At 31.8% G+C, this 26458-nt stretch overlaps 1 long non-coding RNA gene across 1 annotated transcript in view; it reads left to right on the top strand.

Annotated features, from left to right (window-relative positions):
• The first annotated feature begins 467 nt into the window (after nucleotides 1-467).
• Nucleotides 468-26458, top strand: part of LOC146730204 (uncharacterized) — a 62774-nt gene continuing 36783 nt past the window's right edge. Inside the window, exon 1 of the long non-coding RNA XR_014927929.1 lies at nucleotides 468-587. This is a non-coding gene — a long non-coding RNA (uncharacterized LOC146730204). The remainder of the gene's footprint in view (nucleotides 588-26458) is intronic.

Raw genomic sequence — 26458 nt, 5'->3', positions numbered from 1 at the left:
TGTATGGCAACCCATTAGAACGTCTTCCTGCATCGCTGACAAGACTTACAAATTTGAAGTCGTTTGGCTGTGACCGAATTGAAGGAGTGTTATCAGAACATGTGGGGATTGGGAACAACCCAACGGAAATCAGGAAACTATGGGATGAATTATTTCCACAGAAAACTGGTATGTAAACAATAACAACAACAGAACAACATTATCGAATATGATATATTTTTGAAAAAAAAAAAAAAAAAAAAAAAAAAAAATATATATATATTTATATCTTGACTTAGAACTTTTAAACCGGGTCACGTGACACTGAAAATAGCGATTTTTCTAAAAGCTAATTCAGTCGCTTTTAATTATCGCTGTTATAATAATATCGAATTAAATATTGTATAATTAATTTCGGTAATTTTGGAATTTAATTTGATTCCCGGGAAAGTAAATATGTGTCGAAATTTGTGCTACAAATCAAACGATTTCGATTTCACGTTTGACCGGGGTGTTTGACTTAGTTTATTGGAAAATTACTTACTTGTCAGCCAATTCGCGGAATCGCCGATCTTACCGTGACTGGATATGGTATAACTAATCACCAGGTCAGTGATTGTTTGATTAGAAATTTATTATTTATTGTTTGGGTGCCATATACACAGATAAAACCAGTCAAACGGAGATTACAGTGTCAGCTGTCTCTGTATTTTACTGACCTTCAAAGTTAGTCAGCTGATCCGTGCAACTTGTACAAGTTCACAGACACTGTCACCACATAAGGTCTTATGTCACCAATTATCTTATCAGAGATTTTTGTTTTATTTTTATGTTATGGCAGATATGCATTACAATTTCTAGTGCGGTCATTACTAATTTACCATATTCAATGTTTAATGAGGTCAAATTCCAAAATAAACAAATCGCTTCTCAAAATTGTATTGTATAATTTGTCACTGACAAGAGTGTTGTATACTGTCAGGATATTGTCCAAGTAATACAACTCTTTCCATCCTATTATTGCTATTTTCTCTGTCTGTCTGTCTGTCTGTCTGTCTGTCTGTTTGTAATTATTTTGCTAATTAGTCATAACATGACTTTACTTTTGAACAGTGATTGCAACTCCCCTTCCACCATTAATCAGAAATATGTAATAGGGGTATATTATATTTAGACCTATTTCTGCTTGGTATATTTTTATTTTTTTCTAAATTATAAAACTGTTTTCTTCACATAATATTTGACTATGCTTTTTATGTATAGTAAATTTCATGTGCAGTCATGGTTAGTCAAACTGTTGTGTTTGGGTACTAGTATATCCAAGGTTGCATGTCACAGGTCTCTGGCCTGAGCTCAGATCCTGTTTAATTTTGTATTAATTGGAGAAATAATGAGCTGATGAATTGAGAAGTTTGATTAAATAAAATGTTGTTTTTTTCATAATTTTAGTGATAAACTATGACTTTAATAATAATAATTCTATGTATTGTTTTAGAAATTAATTGAAATTACTAATCATGCCAAAAATATTGGTCTGTACTTGTATGTGGTAAATGAGGACATTATACTTTACAATACTTCATCTAGGAATCAAGTCTATAAAATCTACTAGTAATTCAGTGTCACTTTGAGTGTTTATGCCCACTTATCTATTTTAAACATGCTATTTCAGCTAAATATAATTATGTTTAATTCAACTGATAGACAAACTCACATTCTTCAAATATTCATGGATGTGCTTGAATAATAAAGTACCCCGTGTTTTCTGATTATCGAAAATATTAATTTTGTGGAGCACGCCAACCTTGTACATGGCCACGGAGTGTAATTTGCATACTCCATCTTTACTTTTATACATGTACACCTGCAGCTGTGTTTTTAAAAATATGATTTAACACTGTAAATTGTGAATCTACACTTGTTTATTGGAAAACTTTTCAATAATTTTCAACTTTGGGAGACTGATGTAACGGTAAATACTGCAAACCATGTCACATTTTAAACTTATATTACTTTAATCGCTTTCACAAATTTATTGGTAATAAAAACAACTTTCATATCAGTTGAATTGTAAGTACAAAACACCAATAAAATAAAAATAATAATAAAAACTATTCTCCCTAGAACAAATAAATAATGTTAAATAATTAGATTATTTTTATAACCAAGGAAGGCGTATAAATATCCCACACCTACACATCATTGGGCTAAGATGAAGTAAGAATTGAAATAAAAAGTAAAAATACAATTCATGCAGAGATTTTCATATTAAAATAAAAAAAAATTGACAAGGGATTTTTATCTCCCATTGATAGTTAACGGTTGCTTATTTTGTGGTGTTGTTGTTTCCTTTGTCTGTGCAGCAAATTTGTGAACATAATATAACAAGAATCAGTGATCAGAATCAGATGATTCTGAGCAGTCATATGCAGTCAAATTTGCAAGGTCTGGTTTGGTTTTGGTTAAAATCCTTTAACAATTAATAAGAAAAATTGTGAATGTAATTCTTGTTCCATTGACTTGACTAAAACCAGTGCTCATATTCACTGTTTTTGCTATGTTTTACATTCAACTCATAAATCAGTGAAATTAAACTCCATATAAAACAACCACAATTCACAATGTCTTTTCAGTGAAGATTAATTCCAGCTAAAATAAAGTATTTCACAGTAAATAATTGGAACAATTCCAAGATTTTATTAATGCTGTTGATAATATGTGCATAATTAATTAGCTTAATTAATTAGTATTTGAATTGAATTATTGTATGTTTTTGAGAGTATCAGAAATACCGGTAATGTTTCCTTCTTTTGTTTTTGGAATTTGGAAAATTCTTGAATATTACCGATTGCTTTAATACATGTATTTGATGTTGTACATGATTTTTGTTTGATGAATTAAGTTAAGTTGACATGTTCTCAAACTACTTTTTGGGGTTAACCACATTTTGTCTTATGGGTGTGCATAGCATGACTTGGCTACCAAAGAACTGTAGAGCTATTTTGACCATCAGGTCGCTTGTTTGCCTTTGTCCTATACTTTATTTGGGACATATTCACATACAGTGGTTTAGCGATTCAATCAACTGACAGCCATCAACTGCTGCTGTCCACTAAGTTGAGCAGAGGTATTCATTTTCAACTTTTTCCTAAAAAACTGTCAATTATATGTGCTTCACTCACAACAAATGTACTTTGGGTAGTTCTCTCTTAAATATGTTTAAATTTAAATTTTAATGAATAGTTTTGTCATTTTTGTATCCAATGCAATTTTTGGCTTCTTGAAAACAGCTTGCCTATTTGCTTTGGTATTTTACATGTACACTTTGAGAGGGATCTTTAATAGTCAGATTTGTTCATTTTGTGATGCTAACTTCAATTCTTAAATTTTAGTGAATATTTTTACCTATCTATCTACAATGTTTCCAGCAGAGCAATATCAGCTGATAAGATATTAGTTTGCAGTAAAACCTTACTTTTACCACAGGGTGCCTAATAACTATAATAAACTATATACCTAGCATTTGTGGCGGGGGGGGGGGGTCAGCTGGTACATTGTGTATCAAATATACAAACAATGAAGGTTCCAGCAATTCCACATTGTTAAACTGAAAACAAATAAATGAAAGAGAAGTCAAATTTAATTCATAAAAAATATAGTTTGAAAAGTTTTTCACCAATCCTTTATTTTCACCATAAATAGTAGAATAAATCAAGAAAGCTAAACAGATTTATTTACGCATTCTGAGAGGTGTATACGGTTTTACTAGCACAATTAGAATGTGACCATTTTAGAATTTGTCATGTACCAATCACAGTGTGTGAGTGTGAGATTAATTCATTTCTGACCCAGCTACAATGTACTTCATAATAGTCTTGTTTTTATTTAAAATGTGACTGAACAAGTTAGCAAACATCATAGTTTTCGTCACCGACATATTTTTATTTCATCATTGACGGAAGACCATTGTATACATTAGTATGGAACACAAATAATGGCCAAACTTGTCAGATCTGTTGTGCAGCAAATTTTTTTTAGCTCACAGATGTAAAACACAAATCTGAATTTCCCATACATATAGCCCTCTAGTGTTTTGTTTTTATGCCAGATGGAACCTATGTCGTCATCTTCCATTGCTTGCTTTTGTTTCATGTATCAAAAATCTTGACAGTTTATTGAATATGGAAGTATAATGTATAATAAATTTACAATTTTTAAAAGCCTGGTTTCCATAGCAACAGGCTAGGGTACAGCAATGAATTCCCCATTCAAACTTTACATATAGCTAATACACAATACTGTAAAATACTTTATTTTGGCTAGAATTAATTTTTGCTGAATATACTTTTTGGGCATTTTGTATGGAATTTATTTTCACTGATTTTTGAAGAGTTGAATGTAAAATATAGGGAAAAAGGTATATTCGCTGGATTTTATTTTCACTGAATCATGTCTTCAGCTAAAATAAATTCCAAGCGAAAATCAGGTATTCTACAGTTCATTACGTATATTGATACATATAGACACTATTCCACAATTAAAGCGTGCTGAAGTGTCTTTTTGGTCAAAAAATAATGTTTTTTTCAACATTTATGCTTTGCACGTTTCAGGTGTATTGTTCAACCTGTTACTGTAACAGAATCAAATGATGATTGTCTTTGAGTCGTACACATGCAAGTTTTTCTGTGAAATCATGGTTTTTATTAGAAATTTAAGGAATTTTATTGACATCAGGATTCAATTCATTGACATTTGACATCCCTAATTGGTTGTAATTATATCAAAATTATATATGAATTTGAGAGCTCACATTTTATTGAATGTTTAATTGATTAATTTATTTTTTCTGATTAAATTAAAGGAAGAACATAAATTAAATAATTGAAACTGTAAATTCAATGGTAAGGACATATATACTCTGTATTCTTAGCAAAATACTCAAATTGATGGTGTGAACTGAAGGATACTATGACCTTCAGATCCAGTTCATGATGACCTGTCACAATATAATGTACACATGACAACTGGAAATAAGGAGTACAATGTAAGTTACATTACACATGACTAAGGAATTTTAAAATTAAATTTGACAGAAAAATAATACTTCATATAATTTTTATTTTTTTGTTTTTTGGACTAACTGTCTAATGAACTATATGGCATCACATTTTGTAGGCATTTTGCCACAGAAGTCATATTCATGTATAGGACTACATGACAGGGCTGTGTGGCCATCTCTCTATCAAAGGCTAACCTGGCGTCAACCAGGCTCGGTAGAACACAAGGACCTGCGGATCTTAACCAAGGTTCCCCCAAAGTCACATTCGTTAGTGAATAAATCTCAGCTAGTGGAATTGGCCATCCCATTGGGTCTGTGGCACACTCACCCAGGGGAGGGGTCGACCCATTTGATGTTCAGCCTAAGGTGGGATTTGAAATTGGGTCTACCAATCATAAGTCTGATGCAACAACCACTAGACATTTCTTAACAACTAAACAAAGTTAACATGGAATGCGTTACATACCATATCTATTTGCCTTCCTGATGATGACTAGTAATATATGCATGCATGCTTTGGTTGTTGCCATGTTCGGGCACTTATAATTCGGTCTCCATCTGTGCATCTGGAGTCGTATTTCAGAACCCTCTTGACCAAATCTGATCATTCTTTGCATGTGCCTAGTACTTTATCTGGGACATATACACATGCAGTGGTTTACTGAATGAATCAAAAATGGCTGACTGGCAGCCATTTTGTTTTTTGAAAATGGGGTATATTATGCATGCTTGTTGGTTTGTGTTCAAATTTGGTACATACATAATACATGTTAGGATACATGCCTGATGATTCGATTCATGTTTTCGGATCAAAGATGGCTGACTGGCAGCCATTTTGTTTTTTGAAAATGGGGTATATTATGCATGCTTGTTGGTTTGTATTCAAATTTGGTACATGCATAATACATGCTAGGATACATGTCTGGCGATTCGATTCATGTTTTCGGATCAAAGATGGCTGACTGGCAGCCATTTTGCTTTTCGAAAATGTGGTACATTATATTATGCATGCTTGTTGGTTTGTGTTCAAATTTGGTACATACATAATACATGTTAGGATACATGTCAGGCAATTCGATTCAAGTTTTTGGATCAAAGATGGCTGACTGGCGGCCATTTTGCTTTTCGAAAATTTGATATATTATGCATGCTTGTTGGTTTGTGTTCAAATTTGGTACACACATAATACATGTTAGGATACATGCCTGACGATTTGATTCATGTTTTCAGATCAACGATGGCGGACTGGCAGCCATTTTGCTTTTCGAAAATGTGGTATATTATGCATGCTTGTTGGGTTGTGTTCAAATTTGGTACATACATAATACGTGTTAGGATACATGTCAGGCGATTTGATTCATGTTTTCAAATCAAAGATGGCTGACTGGCAGCCATTTTGCTTTTCGAAAATGTGGTATATTATGCATGCTTGTCAGTTTGTGTTCAAATTTGGTACATTGTACATGTACATACATAATACATGTAAGGATACATGTCAGACGATTTGATTCATGTTTTCGGATCAAAGATGGCTGACTGGCAGCTATTTTGCTTTTCGAAAATTTGATATATTATGCATGCTTGTTGGTTTGTGTTCAAATTTGGTACATTGTACATACATAATACATGTTAGGATACATGCCTGGTGATTTGATTCATGTTTTCGGATCAAAGATGGCTGACTGGCAGCCATTTTGCTTTTCGAAAATATGGTATATTATGCATGCTTGTTGATTTGTGTTCAAATTTGGTACATTATACATACATAATACATGACTGACGATTCGATTCATATTTTCGGATCAAAGATGGCTGACTGGCAGCCATTTTGCTTTTCGAAAATGTGGTATATTATGCATGCTTATTGGTTTGTGTTCAAATTTGGTACATTGTACATACATAATACATGTTAGGATACATGTCTGGCGATTCCATTCATGTTCGGATCAAAAATGGCTGACTGGCAGCCATTTTGCTTTTTTGAAAATATATATTATGCATGCTTGTCAGTTTGTGTTTAAATTTGGTACATGCATAATACATGTTAGGATACATGTACATGTCTGACGATTTGATACATGTTTTTGGATCAAAGATGGCTTACTGGCAGCCATTTTGCTTTTCGAAAATGTGGTACATTGTATATTATGCATGCTTGTTGGTTTGTGTTCAAATTTGGTACATACATAATACATGTTAGGATACATGTCTATTGCGATATGATTCATGACCGGAGAAAAGATGGCTGACTGGCAGCCATTTTGTTTTTTGAAAATGTGGTATCTTATGCGTGCTTGAATGTTTGTGTTCAGTTGATACTGGGCCAGCCACTCTAAATTATTCACTATGCTTTTGGTGCATATTACTTTATTTTATTAGTTTTATATATATATATATATTGTTCGACAATATTTCACAATCAACGTTTATCAAGAGGTTCTTTTTGGGTCAAAATATGTCATCTTTATTCAAATAGTAAAGTTAACAAAGATGTTTTATTCTCAGCAATGCAATGACTAATTTCATTGAAACATACTTGATTGATAAATTTACACCACATAGGGCCAATCAAATGTCATCATAACAATTGCCGTTTGTGTAGAGTATATAGTGATTTGTCATAATGGTCTGTCAAGTTTGTTGGTGTGTGTAGACAAGGTATTCATTGTTTATATTATTTTTTTTAATTTGCCCAGAGTAGTTTCAAATAAAATCATTGTTTTGATTTATTTGTATGTGGGCAACTCTTTTTATGGGAAAAATTGCTTTTTTTTCATGTATAAAAAATCTTGACAGTTTATTAAAAATGCAAGTATAATAATGTATAATAAATTTACAATTTTTAAAAGCCTGGTTTCCATAGCAACAGGCTCGGGTACAGCAATGATATCCTCATTTAAACTTTACATATAGCTAATACACAATACTGTAAAATACCTTATTTTGACTGGAATTTATTTTCGCTGATTTTTGACGAGTTGAATATAAAATATAGGGAAAAAGGTTTATTCGCTGGATTTTATTTTAACTGAATCATTCCTTCAGCGGAAAATATTGAAAATAAATTTCAAGCGAAAATCAGGTATTCTACAGTACATTACGTATATTGATACATATAGACTCAATTCCACAATTGAAGTGTACTGAAGTGTGTCTTTGTTCAAAAATAATGTTTTTTCAACATTTATGCTTTGCATACACCAAATTTATTCAACTTTGGAATATATATTAAGTGTTATGAAACACAGCTTCAGGGAACACATAGTTTTGTGGTTCAAGAACATCTCAGGAGTGTTTTTGTTAAAAATAAATGTGTTCTTCATTCACAAAGTAGGCCAGAAATTATTTTGTTTTCATTATTTAAGCTTCACATACTCAGTGGTATCATAGTTTTGTGGTTCAAGCACATTTCAGGTGTATTGTTCAACCTGTTACTGTAACAGAATCAAATGATGATGGTCTTTGAGTAATACACATGCAAGTTTTTCTGTGAAATCATTGTTTTTATTAGAAATTTAAGGAATTTTATTGACATCAGGATTCATTTCATTGACATTTAATTTAACATCCCTAATTGGTTGTAATTATATCAAAATTATATATGAATTTGAGAGCTCACATTTTATTGACATCCATTTATTTTTTCTGATTAATCTAAAGGAAGGACATAAATTAAATAATTGAAATTGTAAATTCAATGGTGAGGACATATATTTTAATATATACATGTACTCTGTATTCTTAGCAAAATACTCAAATTGATGGTGTGAACTGAAGGTTACTATGACCTTTAGATCCAGTTCATGATGACCTGTCACAATATAATGTACACATGACAACTGGAAATAAGGAGTACAATGTATGTTACATTACACATGACTGAGGAATTTTAAAATTAAATTTGACAGAAAAATAATACTTCATATAATTTTTAGCTCCGCTGTCGACAAGGTCAACACAGCGGAGCTGTTCATATTACTGATTTCCCGTCGCTGTCGTCTGTTGGCATCGTCAACTTTACAATTTCACTTTCTTCTTCGAAACCGCAAGTCAGAATTTTTTCAAATTTGATATCCAAGTACCTTGGATGGTTCTTTCTCAGATTTGTTCATTTCATCTCAAATTCTCTAATTTTGATGAATATTTTTGTTATTTTTGGTGAAAAGTGATATTTTCAACTTCTTGTTAAAAACAAGATCAAAATTTTATATTTGATAATGAAAATCCAAACAAGACCTGATTCACGGTGTTGATGAGCTCATTCGTGCCATCATCCTTATCTAATTTCAGTAATAACTATTTGATACTGGCCCAATTTTTTACTATATACAGTCAGAAATCCAAATATTTTTAGTCATACTATTGGAAATCCAACCTCATCAACTGGTATGTGGCGAAATAAACTAGGCCATATTTAATTTTCGTAGCCATAACTGCCTGGATTTCCAGGAATTTTTTTTCCATAATCGTCTGGATTTCCAGATTCTGTTTCTCCATATACAGTTGGAATTCCGGGGTATTTTTCCCATCATACAGTGCTGGAAATCCGACCACATCAACGGGGGTGGGGGGGGGGGTGCAGATATAAACTGGAATGGCCCATTTGTTCATTTTGTGATGATATCATTAATTCTCTAATTTTGGTGAATATTTTTGGTAAAAAGTGATATTTTCGACTTCTTGTTAAAAACAGCAAGTCTGATTACTTTGATATTACATATATAGGTACTACAGGTAGACCTGTAGTTTTTTGGACTAACTGTCTAATGAACTATATGGCATCACATTTTGTAGGCTCTATTAGAAGCACATCACCAATAGAAGCTTACACTTGTGTAACTCAACAATAACAATTGCATTAAGAGTCCTACTATCTACTACAGACAGTAATTTTATGGTTGTAAAACAAAAAGAGAAATAATACTTCACACAACTAATATCACAAATAGCACATTAAATACATAAAATTAAAGAAAGAGGAAAAAACATGTTAATGTTTAGGACAAAGCAAAACCAAAGGTACAGTTCACTTCAAAAAAGTCACGAATAAAACATTGAATTAATGTAACTAAGTATGAAAGAAAAAAAGTACATGAAAATTATTATAACAATAAAACTACTAAGCTACTAAATATGCCATTGCATTAAAACTACCTGCAGACTAATTTGATGGAGTGGCTATGTTTCATCTCTTAAGTTCATACTTGTATGTATGAATTGTGCAGTTTCTATTCCTGCAACGCCTGTCATAATTAATCAAAATTTTTTGACTAAATTCATTTTCAAGAAGTCAGATTTTTTGCCCTGTATATATTTAAATAATTTATTACGAGGTATGTCATATTTACTGCATCCTATTAGAAAATGGTACTCGTCTTCAATTTTATCATCTGTGCAGAGTTTACATATTCCTTTATTTCTATGAATTTTCTTTTGTCTGCCAGTCTCAATGAGTAGTTTATGATCATAAATTCTAAATTTGCAAAATAATCGCCTTAATTTAAATTTTTTTATATCATTTAAATAATCCTCTATATTGAAGGTAGTTTTAAATTTTCCGTTAGTTTGTTTGTTGCTCCATTCATTCATTCTGCTGTCATTAAATAATTCCCTTCTCCATGTTTTTACATAATTTTCTCTGAGTACCTCCCCTATCTTCTTTTCATGTTGTTTTGATAATTCCGAAAAATTGTTGTTTTTAGTTTTCTCTTCTATTCTTTCTACCCATCCTGTTTTTCAAGTTTTTATTTCCATAAAGGCAGTTGCTACAATGTTGGGAATTTCTGCGTATTTTAGTCTCAACCAATATTTTAACATCTGTGTTTTAATTTTGACGTTCAATGGATATCTACCCAGATCTCCAAGAATAGCATTTTTTGTCGAATTTTTGCTGACACCTAAGAAAAATCTACAGAATGCAAACTGTACACTTTCTAGAATGTTACTATGTTTTGTTGATTCTTCTCCCCATACTTCACACCCATAATTAATAATTGGTACAACAATTAATTTATAAAATAAATTCAATGCTGTGCTAATTTTATAATGTGATAATGTTATTAAAGACTGCTTTCATACTACTGATTGCCCGTCATCGTCAGTTGGCATCTTCAACTTTACAATTTCACTTTCTTCTTTGAAATCGCTAGTCAGAATTTTTTCAAATTTGATATGCAAGTACCTTGGATGGTTCTTTCTCAGATTTGTTTCTTTCATCTCAAATTCTCTAATTTTGATGAATATTTTTGTTATTATAATCTGCGTTTCGGGGGAATTCCCGAATAGAAAGGTGAAAATTGTGAGGAGATAATAAAAGAAATAATCAGAAATATATTTAAATTATCGGACGTTCTACTCGACAATGTTAAACTGCACTTCTATACTGGACGTATCCAAGATTGCTCTCCGTTCCAATCCACGCCATATCATTGTGAAGTTCCCTATTAGATTGCCGAGACGACAAATTTTATTACTAAGGCATAAATCCCTTTGAGACACTGGAATGTTTGTGCAGGTAGACTTGTGTGCATCCGATTACCAAGTATAACAGAGCTTGAGGGGTGTTCAGGAGCAAGCATATAAAGATGGAAGACATGTTCGTTTTGTAAACGGGAAGTTATTTATTGATAATAAGCCATATACCGTAAATTGAGTAGTTATTGTTACAGTCATATGGATATTAACTTGATTTGTCTCACAATGATGACCATGAAAGTTTCTTAGGTGAATCATATCAATAGTTTATGAATGTTTGACAAGTTCATTCAGGCCCTGGCTGGTTGGTGGTGGTGGGGTTATTATGTAGTTAATTAAAATATGACGAATTAAATATTTTTTGTAACATAGTTATCTGAAAGCTAGTGAGTCTTGCACAATTCGTCTTGCCATGTACCAACCATCCAGGGTCTGTTATTAGTTGTACTGTGACGGCGTTACATTGTGCACTATTGTTTTTTGTTTTGTTGTGAGAGTGCGTGTCTGTGAATCTCGCATTACCCTGATCTTTTTGTGCCTTTTTGGCTATACTTTGGTTCTTAAACGTTTCCATGAATATTAGAGGTTTGGGAGATGGGAAGAAGAGAGGGAAGGTTTCTCGGCAGCTAAAAAAAGGTCATTATAACATTGCTATGCTCCAAGAAACACACTCTGTTCCACGAGTAGAATTGGAGTGGCAGGATTTAACACCTGGTCACTTCATCTTCTCGCATGGTACCTCATCCAGTAGAGGCGTCTGTGTTATTATTAATATTCCGGATTATGTTATTCACAAATTGAAAACTGATACTGAAGGCAGGATTATTATTATATCAATTGATATCTCTAATAAACCTTTTTTTACTTATCAACACCTATGCCCTAAATTATGAAGCCGCCCATTGTACCTTCTTGAAACAAGTTTCAGAATTGCTAAATGAATTTAAGGCAGAGCCAGATAGAGAAATTGTATGGGGTGGAGATCACAATTATACCCTCAACCCATTATTAGACAGTTCCCGTGGAAACCTGTCAACATGGAAAAATTCAAAGCAATTATTTGAAAATATAATTTGCAATTTTGAACTGATAGATGTTTGGAGAATTAGAAATCCAGAAATGAAACGCTTTACATGGCGAAGGCTACATCCAGTGCTTATTCAGAGTCGTCTTGACTATGTCTTAGTAAGCAACTCCCTTCAGATATCAGTGGGTACTTGTGATATAATTTCAAATATATTTTCTGACCATTCATCTATTATCATCACTATTGGGGATAAAAGAGGCAAATTAGGTAAATTAGGTAATTCATACTGGAAATTCAACAATAGTCTAGTATATGCAGCTTATCAAGAATAATTTAGATAGATGGAAATCAGAATATAACACTTTTGGTAATCCACAGGGTTTATGGGATTTTCTTAAATTTAACATTAAGTCTGTTACAATCTTATTTAGTAAGCAAAAAGCACGGGAACGGCACCAGCAAATTTCTTCACTAGAGTCCAAGTTAAAATTATTAGATATAAAATTAAGTGTTTGTGAGTCTGAGAAACTAAAAACATCTATGGAAAATATCCGAAGAGAACTACAGGTGCAAAATGACCATCTATTGGATGGTGCAGCCGTTCGTGCTCGTGCTGATTGGTATGAAATGGGGGAAAAACACAAAATATTTGTTATGCCTTGAAAAACAAAATGCCAAAAAATCTCAAATCACTCAGCTATTTTGTTCATCTGGAGAAATTGTGACTGATGTAAAAGCAATTCAATTGGAAATATTTGATTTTTTTTCTAGTCTTTATTACTCAATGGGTCCCTGTAACGATTCAAGTATTGCTGAAAGTTTTTTGGACAATAATGATATTCCAATGCTTAATCAGAAACTCAAAAAAATTGTGAAGGGGAAATTACAGTTCAAGAGGGGCTTAATGCATTAAATAGCATGAACAAAAATAAAATTCCAAGCAATGATGGTCTGACTGCAGAATTTTATCTAGCTTTCTGGCCCTTATTAGAACCCTATTTAATTAAATCACTAAATTTTGCAACAATTAAAGGGCATTAACTCTGTAACTCTGGATAATTTAATCAATGAAGGTCAAACAGCATTTATTAAGAATAGGTCAATTGGTGACTGTGTTCGTGTCATTGAGGGAATTATGGAATACACAAAAAGATTATGGAAAAAATGGGGTGCTCTTAGCTATTGATTTCCAAAAAGCCTTTGATAGTCTTGAATGGGATTTCATGTTCCTACATAAATTCAACTTTGGCCCCTCTTTGTTAGGTTGGGTACAGGTCTTTTATTCAAATCCATCTAGTTGTGTTATGAATAGAGGGCAGTCAACATCGTATTTTTCCCTCTCTAGGGGAGTCAGACAGGGGGATCCCCTATCACCAATTTTATTCATTCTGTCTTTAGAAACACTTTTGATAAAGCTGCAATATGACAATGGAATCAGGGGATTAATATTGGTGGTTTTGAAATAAAACATTCTGCATATGCTGATGACCTCACCTGTTTTATGTCAGACCTTCGAGCTGTTGAGAACCTCTTTACTCTTTTTCACCAATTCTCACTTTTGTCAGGTTTAAAAATTAATTTTAATAAGACTGAAGCAATGTGGCTAGGAAATTGGAGGCAACGGAAAGATACCCCGCTTGGGGTAAAATGGCCTATGTCACCTATCAAGATTGTGGGTGTATACTTTTCTTACAACTCTATAGCTGCATATCAGAAAAACTTAATTGCTCCTACTAAAAGTCTTGAAAAAGTTTTAAACTTCTGGAATCTGCAAAACCTCACACTAATTGGTAAAATACAAATCATTAAATCTGTTGTTATACCGAAATTTCTTTATATGTTAAATCTGATTAATATTAATCAATCTGATGTCAAAAAAATTAACTCAAAAATATTCTCCTTTATTTGGGGGGGGGGGGGGTCGAGATAGAGTTGCGCGTAATACTATGATAGGTGAAATCTGTTGTTATACTCAAATTAACTCAAAAATATTCTCCTTTATTTGGGGGGGAGGTGGTGACATAGGCCATGGTGGGTTAGGGATGTTGGATATTTGTGCTATGCAGAAAGCTTGTAAAATTAACTGGGTTAAAAGGTATTTGTCATCATATTGTCATCTATGGAAACGGTTCCTAGATCTTTATTTAAAACCACTTGGGGGAAAATTAATTTTTAGATGCAACCTCTCAATAAACGCACTACATATTAAATTACCACCGTTTTATTGGGAAATGCTAAATGTGTGGAGTAATGTTATACAGTATGAGTTTATTTCCCCTGCATATGAGATTATATGGAATAATAAAAACATTCTTATTCAAACTAAAAGTATATTTTATTCAGATTTAAAGGATCTAGGAATTGTTTATATAGCTGACATCTTTAATGAGGAGGGTACGGTTAAAAATTGGAATGACTTAAATACATTGGGTTTAAACCGCATTCAGTTTCTACGATGGCAGGGTCTCATTGCGGCTATCCCTAAAGACTGGAAAATAAGTAGATCAGTTGTTGTGCGGCCAGATCCTCCAATCAGTGTATATGGTCCAAAGCAAATGATTAATCTCTCTAAATGTACCCCAAAATTCAGCCGTAAACTTATCTCTGCTGATTTTTTTATTATTCCATCTAGTCAGTCTTTCTGTAGTGACTTGTTGGGGGTAGAAACATTTCTTGTTACAATTTGCAGTACTCTTCGTGAATTTCAATGGAAATTAAACCATAACATCCTGTACACAAATGCTATGCTATATCACTTTCAATCACCTTTAGTTATTTCTGACATGTGTACATTTCGCCATAACTTTAGTGAAACTCTGATTCATCTCTTTCGTGACTGTCATGTGGTGTAAGATATTTGGACAAGGTTTTATGATCACTGGGGTCAACTTTTGCAGTGCCCCCAGCCACTTTCAGCAAATCAGATTTTCCTAGGTGATGAAAGTTTTTTGCACCTTTTGAACCATTTAATTATAATCTTTAAAAAATGCATCTATACAAGCAAAATGAAGAAAGAATTACCATCCTTTGTTGCCATTAAAGCTGAAATTAGTTATATAAGAAAGATAGAGAATATGATTTCAATAAGAAGAAACACCACCTTTCTGTTTCTAGAAAAATGGGTCAATTTTGCACCATAAGACAACGTCACTTCTGATGGTGAACTGGTTAGTGTGTACGGCTTTTCTTCTTTTTGAGCCTTTGAGGGATTATGTACAGAAAGTGACATCTAGTATGTCAATTGTTTCATGCAAATTGTACAGCAAAGCTTATAATGTTTATGATTGTGTATATTTGAATACAAATAAAGGTTTGTTTTTGACTCCCATGTGCGAAGCACAAAATGGAAGTCTTTGCAGTTAGTGTGTCTGTATGTGTGCGTGTGTGTATGTGTGTGTGTATGTGTGTATGTGTGTATGTGTGTCCGACTGTTCCACCGCTATCTCAAGAACCATACATCGGTTTTTGATGAAACTTGGTGCATAGATGCTCTGGGCCAATGCGCAGATTTGATTAGGTTTTGGTAAAAATCCATGCCCGTTAATTACCTAATTTGCATGATAATTAGCTAATTTTTAGCTGTTCTATGACTGTTCCACTGATATCTAAAGAACCACTCATTGGATTTTGATGAAACTTGGTACATAGATTTTCTGAACTAATGCTAGGTTTTGATTAGTTTTTGGTAATAATCCGTGGATACTAATTACCTAATTTGCATAATGATTAGTCAGTTTTCGGTTTTCCCACTGATATCTCAAGTACTAATCATCACATTTCAATGAAACTTGGTACATAGATGTCATAGGACACTGCACAGACCTGATAGTTTTTATGGTAATATCAGTACATGTAATTACCTAATTTGCATAATTAATTAATTTTCAGCTTTTGATACATGTATAAGTAGTGAGCATTACATTTCAATGAAACTTGGTACTTACATACTCAAGGACTATGCAGAGATTGATTGTTTCGGATAAATATTTGTGCATATTAATCACCTAATTTGCATAATTAGTTAATTTTCAGCTTTTCCACAGGTATCTCAAGTACTAATCATCACATTTCAATGAAATGTAACGCAGAAAATATGACACCAGGCAGATGTGAAGTCACCATGCGTTCTTTTAATTTCCAATATGAGCAACTATAAAAGTTAACTGAAACCTACATAAATACAATAAATAGTCAAGATTAATACAATGTCATTGGAGGTATGGAGATCATAATTCCAAGTAGAAACCATGATATGTAAATGGAATAGTTTAGCTAATATGTAAGTACTGAATGTACGAAATACACAATAAACTGAATCATGTCTCTCAATAGACTTAAGTCGACGCATAGAGACTTCCTTTTTTCCATGAATATAAATAAATAACATAATGCGAGTCAAAGAAATAATATTGCACTCGAGTAGCGTATATAAACTCACCCCAACCAGTACAATTCAGTGACGCCCTATATGATTACATAGTTTCTTTTTACACGCAAACACACCTACAATAATTTATAACAAATAAACGAGTCGTGATAACTGCTAAACTTAAATCCTAACAATTCGCACATTTAAACAGTGCCACAAACTCGGACAGTTCTCATTTAGAAAAAAACTACAATTCCACAAATATATACATAAATATTACATAAATATTACATAAATGTTACGCAAATACAATAAGAAAAATGAACAATTCATAATGAGTTTATGTATCCCGAATAACTAATTACCACTATGAACAAATGTAATGGGCTTTCAACGTTGTTCCGTACAAGAAATGGGTACAAGCAATGGGTACACGTGGCGTACACGCTCCTACTCGTGTTTTACAAGTTAGCGAAATATACAATGTTTACACTAAATTTGCTCCAAAATACGTTTGAAATAATAGCTATCCTCTTACCGAAAGTGAATTCATAAACGTGGAAAGTAGATGGAGAAGTACTGCACGGGTTGTCGTCCCTCAGTGGTTTCAAAGCGATGTTCACGCCGCAAATCTCAGTGACCAACTGACTGGATGTCAAGTTGAGCACCACTGCGCATGCGCAAAGTGAATTACAAGGGTAATTAGAATGTGAATACATTTGACCTGTCACAGAAACTTGGTACATAGATCCTTTAGGACTATGCAGAGACCTGATTAGTTTCAGGGTAAATAATTGTGCATATTAATTACCTAATTTGCATAATTAATTTTCAGCTTTTCTACTGATATCTAAAGTACTAATCATCACATTTCAATGAATCTAAAATTATGCAGAGACCCAATTAGTTTTTGGTAAATATTTGTGCATATTAATCACCTAATTTGCATATTTAACCAATTTCCAACTTTCACACTGATATCTCAGGTACTACCGTAATCATCATATATCAATGAATGTTTATACATGGATGCTGTAGGACAATAGACAGACCTGGATAATTGTGGGTTAAAATCTGTACATATTAATTACCCAATTTGCATAATTAATCACTTTTAAGCTTTCACACTGATACATGTATCTAAAGTACTAATTTCCATTTTAATGAAACTTAGTACAAAGATGCTCTAGAACAATGTACAAACCTACATGTAATTAGTTTGGGGTAAAACTCTGTTCATATTATTTCCCCAATTAGCATAATAAATCATAATATTTTTGGTTCTAATCACATTTCAATTAAACTTGGTACATAGAGTTTTTGTTACATTGCGCAGACCTCATTAGTTTTACAATCAAATCTGTTCATGTTAATTTTCTGATTTGCATAATTAGTTTTCAGCTAAGTAATTTCAAATTATATTTAATGTGTCTCCAATACTCTCAGCACATGGGAGTTCTTTCTAAGCTTTCTTTGATTTTTTTTTATTCTTCTTCTTTTCTGTGTATTTGTTATTTTGAAAAGAAATAAAATTAACTTAAATATAAAAAAAAGACTGCTTTAGTGGAAACACTGCTATCATAACTTTCTCTTTTAAAGTATTGAACGCAGTTTTGAATTTTCCATTCGGTGTGAAAACTATACCCAGATAATTAAAACTATCTACTGTGGCAATTTCATTTCCCTCATAAAACACTGAATTCCTATTTAATGTATGATTTCTTTTATTGAATACCATTAATTTAGTTTTATTGAGACTTACTGATAGTTTCCAAGAATTGCTGTATTTTGCCAGTGCATCTATGCTGCACTGCATACCTTCCTGGGTCTGTGATAAGATTAGGACGTCATCAGCAAATAAAATGCAGTTTAGTTTTTGGCTGTTCAGGGGGGGGGGGTGCCAGTTGCAGATTTTATTTTTTCTGGCAAGTCATTAATGAATAAACTAAATAAAGTTGGACTTATATTACAGCCTTGTTTTACCCCCATAAATGAATCAAATTCATTTGTGAGCCCTTTACTAGTTTTTACCTTGTAGGATACCCCACTATACATATTTTTTATGAGGTTGTAAATATTTCCGGTGATACCATATTTTTGCAATTTCCAATATAATCCATCATGCCACATGCTATCAAATGCCTTCTTATAGTCTACGAAGCATGCATACAATTTTTTACTTTTTGAATTGTTTGAGTATTCTGAGTGAATATACTTATCTACTATAGATTTTAGGATAAATAAACAATCTGTCGCCCATCTATTTCTACGGAAACCTAATCTATAAGGAGAGTATAAATTATTTTTCTCTAAATATTTTATTAATCTATTATTTAGTGTGGCATTGAATAGCTTACCCAAGCAACTGGACAAAGCCACTCACTCCCCTGAAATTGTCTGGGTCTGATCCCTTTTTGTGTATTGGTACAATAATGCTACCCTTCCATCCCTTAGGAAATGTTCCTGATTTTAAAACATTAATAACAGCAGTAATTGGTTCCGTAAGATAGTTCTGGCCCTACTTGATTAGTTCATTAATTATTTTGTCTTCGCCAGAAGATTTGTTTAATTTTAATTTCTTGACTGCAGCTTTTACTTCACCTATAGTAATTGGTTCATTTAGTTCCTTATTAATCTCTTTATTAGTTTCCATCTCCCTAGTTTCATTAATTATTTTATTTTCAAAATCACTGTCATATTTACAGGTTTTACTATTTTTTAAGTTATTTAGATTTTTAAAGTGGTTGTATCACTCATCTGCTTGGATTATGTCATTGTTAGCACTGATATCATTCTTTGAAAAGATTTTGAAATTTTTCCAATACTGTTTTGGGTTACTTTCTTGCAATGTAACTGAATCCGATAAATTTTGCTTATATAGATTTTATTGTATTTCATTCTTAGTACCATAAATTGGCCACGTATATGGCAGTCTTTTGGGTATTTCTCCACTACAATGTAATTTGGCAGCATCTCTAAATTTCTTTCTTAAATTCCAACAATCATCATCAAACCACTTCTGTCTTTTTGTGTTTTTCATTTTATTGCTACTCGATATCTTGTGTTTAATTTTTTTCAGTGAATTATCAGCAGCATTACAAATATTGTTTGTAAGTTCAGTTACTGAATTATGGATGTTATTGTTTTCATAATTAAATGACACCAGCTTATTAATGATTTCTGTGCTGTGGAGTGCATCCTGATATCTATTAATTGACTTAGTATCCAATCTGGTAAAGGTGTACATTTAATTTCATTGTCATCTGATGACAGTAAATCCCTTGTAGTTATTGCTAGTGAAATGGCACAATGATCAGATAAATTATTAATCTCATTTACTTTAAAACATTGGATATTTGAAAGGAAAGATTTGGATACTAAGGCATAGTCTACTGTACTGACACCCCCAGCAAAATTATAGCATGTAAATTTACCTAATAAGTCGCCTGGTGTTCGACCATTCAGGATTAATAGATTGTTATTTTTATTTAATTTTAACAATTTTTAGCGCTGCTGTCAACTTTGTCAAGCGGAGCTTATCATATGAGTCATTGTCTGACGTCACCCGTCGTCGTCCATCGACCGTGTCAATGTTTTACGTTTTCGACTTCTTCTTGAAAACTGCAAGCCTGAATGCTTTGATACTTCGTGTATATGTACCTTGGGTAGACCTCTCGTCTTCTTGTTGAAAACCGCAAGTCCAATTGCTTTGATATTACATATATAGGTACTACATGTGGACCTCTCTCAGATTTGTTCATTTTGTAATGATATCTTTAATTCTCTAATTTTGGTGAATATTTGTGTAATGTTTGGTAAAAAGTGATATTTTCGACTTCTTGTTAAAAACCGCACGTCCTAATGCTTTGATATTACATATATTGATACTACATGTGCACTTCTCTCAGATTTTTTCATTTTGTAATGATATCTTTAATCCACTAATTTTGGTGAATATTTTTGTAATTTTTGGTAAAAAGTGATATTTTTGACTTCTTGTTAAAAACCGCACGTCCAATTGCTTTGATATAACATATATAGGTACTACATGTGGACCTCTCTCAGATTTGTTCATTTCATTATGATATCTTTAATCCACTAATTTTGGTGAATATTTTTGTAATTTTTGGTGAAAAGTGATATTTTCGAGTTCTTGTTAAAAACCGCAAGTCCAATTGCTTTGATATTACATATATAGGTACTACATGTGGACCTCTCTCAGATTTGTTCATTTTGTATTGATATCTTCAATTCTCTAATTTTGGTGAATATTTTTGTAATTTTTGGTAAAAAGTGATATTTTCAACTTCTTGTTGAAAACCGCAAGTCCAATTGCTTTGATATTACATATATAGGTACTACATGTGGACCTCTCTCAGATTTGTTCATTTTGTAATGATATCTTCAATTCTCTAATTTTGGTGAATATTTTTGTAATTTTTGGTAAAAAGTGATATTTTCGACTTCTTGTTGAAAACCGCAAGTCCAATTGCTTTGATATTACATATATAGGTACTACATGTGGACCTCTCTCAGATTTGTTCGTTTTGTAATGATATCTTTAATTCTCTAATTTCGGTGAATATTTTTGTAATTTTTGGTAAAAAGTGATATTTTCGACTTCTTATTGAAAACCGCAAGTCCAATTGCTTTGATATTACATATATAGGTACTACATGTGGACCTCTCTCAGATTTGTTCATTTCATGGTGATATCTTTAATTCTCTAATTTTGATGAATATTTTTGTAATTTTTGATAAAAAGTGATATTTTCAACTTCTTGTTGAAAACCGCAAGTCCAATTGCTTTGATATTACATATATAGGTACTACATGTGGACCTCTCTCAGATTTGTTCATTTTGTAATATCTTCAATTCTCTAATTTTGGTGAATATTTTTGTAATTTTTGGTAAAAAGTGATATTTTCGACTTCTTATTGAAAACCGCAAGTCCAATTGCTTTGATATTACATATATAGGTACTACATGTGGACCTCTCTCAGATTTGTTCATTTTGTATTGATATCTTTAATTCTCTAATTTTGGTGAATATTTTTGTAATTTTTGGTAAAAAGTGATATTTTCGACTTCTTGTTGAAAACCGCAAGTCCAATTGCTTTGATATTACATATATAGGTACTACATGTGGACCTCTCTCAGATTTGTTCATTTTGTAATGATATCTTTAATTCTCTAATTTCGGTGAATATTTTTGTAATTTTTGGTAAAAAGTGATATTTTCGACTTCTTATTGAAAACCGCAAGTCCAATTGATTTGATATTACATATGTAGGTACTACATGTGGACCTCTCTCAGATTTGTTCATTTCATGGTGATATCTTTAATTCTCTAATTTTGATGAATATTTTTGTAATTTTTGATAAAAAGTGATATTTTCAACTTCTTGTTGAAAACCGCAAGTCCAATTGCTTTGATATTACATATATAGGTACTACATGTGGACCTCTCTCAGATTTGTTCATTTTGTAATGATATCTTCAATTCTCTAATTTTGGTGAATATTTTTGTAATTTTTGGTAAAAAGTGATATTTTCGACTTCTTGTTGAAAACCGCAAGTCCAATTGCTTTGATATTACATATATAGGTACTACATGTGGACCTCTCTCAGATTTGTTCGTTTTGTAATGATATCTTTAATTCTCTAATTTCGGTGAATATTTTTGTAATTTTTGGTAAAAAGTGATATTTTCGACTTCTTATTGAAAACCGCAAGTCCAATTGCTTTGATATTACATATATAGGTACTACATGTGGACCTCTCTCAGATTTGTTCATTTCATGGTGATATCTTTAATTCTCTAATTTTGATGAATATTTTTGTAATTTTTGATAAAAAGTGATATTTTCAACTTCTTGTTGAAAACCGCAAGTCCAATTGCTTTGATATTACATATATAGGTACTACATGTGGACCTCTCTCAGATTTGTTCATTTTGTAATATCTTCAATTCTCTAATTTTGGTGAATATTTTTGTAATTTTTGGTAAAAAGTGATATTTTCGACTTCTTATTGAAAACCGCAAGTCCAATTGCTTTGATATTACATATATAGGTACTACATGTGGACCTCTCTCAGATTTGTTCATTTTGTATTGATATCTTTAATTCTCTAATTTTGGTGAATATTTTTGTAATTTTTGGTAAAAAGTGATATTTTCGACTTCTTGTTGAAAACCGCAAGTCCAATTGCTTTGATATTACATATATAGGTACTACATGTGGACCTCTCTCAGATTTGTTCATTTTGTAATGATATCTTTAATTCTCTAATTTCGGTGAATATTTTTGTAATTTTTGGTAAAAAGTGATATTTTCGACTTCTTATTGAAAACCGCAAGTCCAATTGATTTGATATTACATATGTAGGTACTACATGTGGACCTCTCTCAGATTTGTTCATTTCATGGTGATATCTTTAATTCTCTAATTTTGATGAATATTTTTGTAATTTTTGATAAAAAGTGATATTTTCAACTTCTTGTTGAAAACCGCAAGTCCAATTGCTTTGATATTACATATATAGGTACTACATGTGGACCTCTCTCAGATTTGTTCATTTTGTAATGATATCTTTAATTCTCTAATTTCGGTGAATATTTTTGTAATTTTTGGTAAAAAGTGATATTTTCGACTTCTTATTGAAAACCGCAAGTCCAATTGATTTGATATTACATATGTAGGTACTACATGTGGACCTCTCTCAGATTTGTTCATTTCATGGTGATATCTTTAATTCTCTAATTTTGATGAATATTTTTGTAATTTTTGATAAAAAGTGATATTTTCAACTTCTTGTTGAAAACCGCAAGTCCAATTGCTTTGATATTACATATATAGGTACTACATGTGGACCTCTCTCAGATTTGTTCATTTTGTAATATCTTCAATTCTCTAATTTTGGTGAATATTTTTGTAATTTTTGGTAAAAAGTGATATTTTCGACTTCTTATTGAAAACCGCAAGTCCAATTGCTTTGATATTACATATATAGGTACTACATGTGGACCTCTCTCAGATTTGTTCATTTCATGATGATATCTTTAATTCTCTAATTTTGATGAATATTTTTGTAATTTTTGGTAAAAAGTGATATTTTCGACTTCTTGTTGAAAACCGCAAGTCCAATTGCTTTGATATTACATATATAGGTACTACATGTGGACCTCTCTCAGATTTGTTCATTTCATGATGATATCTTTAATTCTCTAATTTTGATGAATATTTTTGTAATTTTTGGTAAAAAGTGATATTTTCGACTTCTTGTTGAAAACCGCAAGTCCAATTGCTTTGATATTACATATATAGGTACTACATGTGGACCTCTCTCAGATTTGTTCATTTTGTAATGATATCTTTAATTCTCTAATTTCGGTGAATATTTTTGTAATTTTTGGTAAAAAGTGATATTTTCGACTTCTTGTTAAAAACCGCACGTCCAAATGCTTTGATATTACATATATTGATACTACATGTGCACCTCTCTCAGATTTTTTCATTTTGTAATGATATCTTTAATCCACTAATTTTGGTGAATATTTTTGTAATTTTTGGTAAAAAGTGATATTTTCGACTTCTTGTTGAAAACCGCAAGTCCAATTGCTTTGATATATTATACATATAGGTACTACATGTGGACCTCTCTCAGATTTGTTCATTTTGTATTGATATCTTCAATTCTCTAATTTTGGTGAATATTTTTGTAATTTTTGGTAAAAAGTGATATTTTCGACTTCTTGTTGAAAACCGCAAGTCCAATTGCTTTGATATTACATATATAGGTACTACATGTGGACCTCTCTCAGATTTGTTCATTTTGTAATGATATCTTCAATTCTCTAATTTTGGTGAATATTTTTGTAATTTTTGGTAAAAAGTGATATTTTCGACTTCTTGTTGAAAACCGCAAGTCCAATTGCTTTGATATTACATATATAGGTACTACATGTGGACCTCTCTCAGATTTGTTCGTTTTGTAATGATATCTTTAATTCTCTAATTTCGGTGAATATTTTTGTAATTTTTGGTAAAAAGTGATATTTTCGACTTCTTATTGAAAACCGCAAGTCCAATTGCTTTGATATTACATATATAGGTACTACATGTGGACCTCTCTCAGATTTGTTCATTTTGTAATATCTTCAATTCTCTAATTTTGGTGAATATTTTTGTAATTTTTGGTAAAAAGTGATATTTTCGACTTCTTATTGAAAACCGCAAGTCCAATTGCTTTGATATTACATATATAGGTACTACATGTGGACCTCTCTCAGATTTGTTCATTTCATGATGATATCTTTAATTCTCTAATTTTGATGAATATTTTTGTAATTTTTGGTAAAAAGTGATATTTTCAACTTCTTGTTGAAAACCGCAAGTCCAATTGCTTTGATATTACATATATAGGTACTACATGTGGACCTCTCTCAGATTTGTTCATTTTGTAATATCTTCAATTCTCTAATTTTGGTGAATATTTTTGTAATTTTTGGTAAAAAGTGATATTTTCGACTTCTTATTGAAAACCGCAAGTCCAATTGCTTTGATATTACATATATAGGTACTACATGTGGACCTCTCTCAGATTTGTTCATTTCATGATGATATCTTTAATTCTCTAATTTTGATGAATATTTTTGTAATTTTTGGTAAAAAGTGATATTTTCGACTTCTTGTTGAAAACCGCAAGTCCAATTGCTTTGATATTACATATATAGGTACTACATGTGGACCTCTCTCAGATTTGTTCATTTCATGATGATATCTTTAATTCTCTAATTTTGATGAATATTTTTGTAATTTTTGGTAAAAAGTGATATTTTCGACTTCTTGTTGAAAACCGCAAGTCCAATTGCTTTGATATTACATATATAGGTACTACATGTGGACCTCTCTCAGATTTGTTCATTTTGTAATATCTTCAATTCTCTAATTTTGGTGAATATTTTTGTAATTTTTGGTAAAAAGTGATATTTTCGACTTCTTATTGAAAACCGCAAGTCCAATTGCTTTGATATTACATATATAGGTACTACATGTGGACCTCTCTCAGATTTGTTCATTTCATGATGATATCTTTAATTCTCTAATTTTGATGAATATTTTTGTAATTTTTGGTAAAAAGTGATATTTTCGACTTCTTGTTGAAAACCGCAAGTCCAATTGCTTTGATATTACATATATAGGTACTACATGTGGACCTCTCTCAGATTTGTTCATTTCATGATGATATCTTTAATTCTCTAATTTTGATGAATATTTTTGTAATTTTTGGTAAAAAGTGATATTTTCGACTTCTTGTTGAAAACCGCAAGTCCAATTGCTTTGATATTACATATATAGGTACTACATGTGGATCTCTCTCAGATTTGTTCATTTCATGATGATATCTTCAATTCTCTAATTTTGGTGAATATTTTTGTAATTTTTGGTAAAAAGTGATATTTTCGACTTCTTGTTAAAAACCGCAAGTCCAAATGCTTTGATATTACATATATAGGTACTACATGTGGACCTCTCTCAGATTTGT

This window comes from Saccoglossus kowalevskii, chromosome 20 (genome assembly GCF_978046115.1).
Source record: "Saccoglossus kowalevskii chromosome 20, keSacKowa6.1, whole genome shotgun sequence".
Taxonomy (NCBI): Eukaryota; Metazoa; Hemichordata; class Enteropneusta; family Harrimaniidae; genus Saccoglossus; species Saccoglossus kowalevskii.
Note: the sequence above shows the minus strand (reverse complement) of the source record. Positions and strands in the feature narration are given on the sequence as shown.